Here is a 4,229-nt window from a genome sequence, read left to right as displayed (position 1 = left end):
CTACTTGTCAGCAAAACCAATACCTGCCACACCAGAAGCCAGGTTACTTCACCAAAGCTTTTGTTTTCTGACCCAAAGTACACAAAGCCCTTTGTGTTCTCCTAACTCATCGAAATCCCCAAAACCATCCATTGTGCCTAACACCTCTGAAACCATTCTGCCCACATCTCCACCATTACACCCCCTTTCCCACTATCAAATAAATCTTATGGTTAGGAAAACAACTCACATATATAACCACTAGCCCCTGCCCCACTATCAAAACATTGAATGAAAAAGGAATTGAATCTACAACACCACAGGATAGTAGACCAACTACAAATAATTTTCTAATAGATTCAAAAGAACAGAAAATGTGAAACGAACAAAGCAAAAGAACAAATAGGTCAAACTACTTCCGATCAACAAGGTAACAGAGACCCGTACCTCAACCAAAAAAACAAAGTCCAACGACAACAATGTCCTTATAAAAAGCAAAGAAAACAGAGTCTAAATGCAACGAAAAGGAATGAAGACATGAAGCTGACCTAGAGTGGCAACTAGAGGCAACTCGGAGTGAGACTAAGAAAGAAGAGTAACGACCAGTCGTAGCTGACAACAATGTGGTTGTAGTGACGATAGGGTTTCAGTGGCAGTCGTAGCTGACAACAATGTGGTTGTAGTCACGAGCAATTTGCTGCAGTCGGTGCTCAGGAGGAAGGAGAAAGGAGAAACGATAGGGTGTTAGCGCGCGGGAGGATGAAGTAATTCAAGTTTTTAATTTATCAACAGCACAACATCGATTTTCTAAAAATAACCGATGCTGACCTAAGGTAGTTAACATCGGTTTTCACAAAACCGATGTTAACCGTAGGTAGTTAACATCGGGTTTAAAAAAAAACCGATGTTAACTAACTCGACTGATTTACAAAAATGCCACCGCGGTTTTGTTAATATCGGTTTTTTAAAAAACCGATGTTAATCTTGCGATGTTAATTCTATATTTTCTACTAGTGTAAGTTGCCAAAGGATGGTGTAACTAACCAACTTCTCATGATAGATTGCCTTGTGTTTCTAGTTTCTCTGCCTAATTCTTGATGACAGATTCCAACAAAGGGGTACTTTACCAATATCGGTAGGATACGTTCATACGCCAAGATTTCACACCAGTGTCAGTAGAAAAATACAGGACAGTGGAGAAGGTAACTCTTCATTAGTAGAGTGCATGTCTATTTAACATAATGTATACATTAAGTCCTTGATGCATATTAACTTTCAATATCATATAGAAGGATGCCTCACATCTTCACCAATAACATTACTATCATTATTTTGAAAAAATGAATCTAGTTCCATGACAAATTTTAATTTAGCAATTAGCATTTAATTTTTCTATCAGTTTTTTTCCATATCAACCTCTAGATCATAAATAGCCAATAATTAAGCAAAAAAAACAAATAATCAAATAAAATTTTTGAAATACAAAACAAACATTTCAAGAATGAAGGACATTACATGACTTCATTGGGAAGGAAAAACAAATAAAAACATCTTAGTTCTAGACACTCTTTGTAATGCTATCTAAATTCTTTCCTTTGCAGTAGGGGAGGAAAAGTGAGAAACTAGACGAGTGACTCTAAATAAGATTGGTAAGATAATATAATGATAGGGCCATACATTGATTTCAAGTATATCAAACAAGGCATCAATAAGTGTATTAATAAGGACAAAAATAACTAGTGAACATTAGATGAAGCTTGCTATGTGGCAAGGTTGGAGATACAGTTCTTGCAAAACGATGGTTGGACTTGACACACAAGCATAAAATTAGACTAAATTGTAGGAATATGAAGCAATGGGCCCACCTTTCATGAGTAAATTAATTAACATTTCAAATTGCTAGCAAGCTTAGGAAAGAAACTTCATTACATTCACATGTGTCTAGATAAAAAAAAATCTATAAATTGCAGTCTCTAAAATCTTACTAAAATAATATACAGAAACATGTCACTTATGAAATACAAAAGAATAAAAGTATTGCAACTTGACTTGACTATATTACATCCTATCAGTTGAACCAACTTTTCTTAATAGTGTGCACTTCTGGTGTGAGGTCTAGATAATATTTAGGTGATGGAACACTAGTTACTTGGTGATTGAGATTATCCTCCACGCCAATCTCAAGGTCTCGGGGACACATAGAAAATCAAACCACACACTTAAAAATAATAAAAAAGATATACATAACTGATATTTAAGTTACCAATTATTCTGTTAGGTATGACTCCAGCTTTCTTTCCTTTCTCATTATTTGGTAAGCAATCATTGACACAGCTCAGGGTAGCATTAAGATCAATATCCATTAGTTCTTCTATCTTCTCTTCTTTCTCAATTACCAATAGGTCATTTGGTGTAGGTGACTTGAGAATGGAAATCAATTCATTGTTAATAGAATCAATAGCACTAAACACAAAAGCCATTATATCTAGATGCCTTAGCATCCTCTCTCCAACACCAGCCACGAATGCTTTTGTGTTCCTCCCTACTTTGGTGTTAGTAATGAGGATTTTAATCGACACACTTGACTTCAGATGTGTCAAGTTACCCGACTTGAAGATGATAACGTTACCAAATAATGGTGGTAACTATAGAGTGAGTTGCATATTCAATGATAGTAACTTACGTATGTAAGCAAAGTACATGATGATTAAACATTTGAAACAAAACACAATTTTCAAGATATATCTCCCACCTAACACCATTGTATATTTCTTAATTCACTTGCTTAAACCAGTAGGTCATGATGACCTTCAATTATTCCTCTAGGGTCACATCAATTATAATTAATTCCAGGTGATCCTATTAAGATACCAAGTAAAAGAGAAATGCAACTTGTTTCCATTGAAATCATCAGTAACAAGATAAATGCAGAAAGACATGTTCCATATAATATAAAACGATTGTAGCGTACCATATGCGCTTACTGTGTTGTCAATTCCAGAGGGATTTCCACGAATGATCTTCTCCCCTTTAAAAGCCAATTTATTTACCAAATCAAGATCCTTCTCCCAAAGGAGAGCCATCCTTGATGCTTCACATCCAAAGAGACAGAATCAGTATAAGCCAACAAGGCACAATGCAACACAAAACTAGGTAGATGAACCCAATCCTAAGCCTAGAGGAAGTTCAGAAGTGACAACAACAGTAGCATGAATGGAATTTGAATTATGAATTTGAATTATGAAATAGAAGAAAAATGGATAGAAAGTTGATTGATTTCAGACCCTTGAATGGAAGAGTATCACCAGAGAAAGGCAGAAACTCCAGAGGCGAGTTTGAATTTAGCCTCTGGAGTGTTAAGCTCTTCAATGAGTGCGGTAATTGCCTTGGCATTCTCCACAGAGCATGTGTTGGCATGGAAGATGGTTGAGTTGCGGATTCAGGAAATACTGATGTTATTCTTGTGATTGGCCATGAGAACTCCAACGTCGTCTCCTTCAGCTGCAGTTTCAACAAATCCCCGTTGTCTATTACACAAAAAAATCAATCCTAATCGAATCAAAATCTCAAACTTGACTCTTTAAATGACATCACTCAATGCCATTGTTGAATATACTTCTTTGAAACTCCTCCTTGGAGATGAAGATGTATTCCTTCCTATCAACCTCGGCGGGGTGGCGGTGACAACGAAGTGGAGGGCGCAGCAGGAGTGGCGGAGGCACGCGATGAGGGTGTCCTTGCCGACATTGCTGGGGCCACTGATGACGATGATTTAAAGGTTAGGGTTTGGGGAGAAAGGCTTTGAGCTGAAAGGGGAGCCTATGGAAGCTTCTACGGTACGACATAGTGATGCCCTTAGGACACGTGGCATGTCATGAGCCATTAGTTGATTGTAATTGAACTGCTATATATATATATATATATATATATATATATATATATATATATATATATACAGCAGTTCCAGCAGGGGTGTATTCATTTAGCTTTTGTAAGAAACTCTCTTTGCAAATTCCAATCCAATCAATAAAGTTCCTGGTTTGGTGTCCATTCTGCTTGTGGATTCCTTACTCCTTCCTTGGTTATTCAGCGAGGTCCTTCCTTCCTAGAACAACCATAACAATTGGTATCAGACGATGACCTTCACACTACGACTCCGCTATGGCTGATAATACCAGAAATCAAACGCATATTCGTGAAATTGAAGAACGCCTCAATACACGAATGGAAGAACGATTCATGGATACTAG

At 37.0% G+C, this 4,229-nt stretch overlaps 1 pseudogene; it reads right to left on the bottom strand.

Annotated features, from left to right (window-relative positions):
• On the bottom strand, positions 1 to 3,726 carry LOC100805942 (mevalonate kinase-like; annotated as a pseudogene).
• Positions 3,727 to 4,229: the final 503 nt, after the last annotated feature.

This window comes from Glycine max, chromosome 3, assembly GCF_000004515.6.
Source record: "Glycine max cultivar Williams 82 chromosome 3, Glycine_max_v4.0, whole genome shotgun sequence".
Classification (NCBI taxonomy): Eukaryota; Viridiplantae; Streptophyta; class Magnoliopsida; order Fabales; family Fabaceae; genus Glycine; species Glycine max.
The sequence above is the reverse complement of the archived record's forward strand: the minus strand, read 5'-3'. Positions and strand labels throughout refer to the sequence as shown.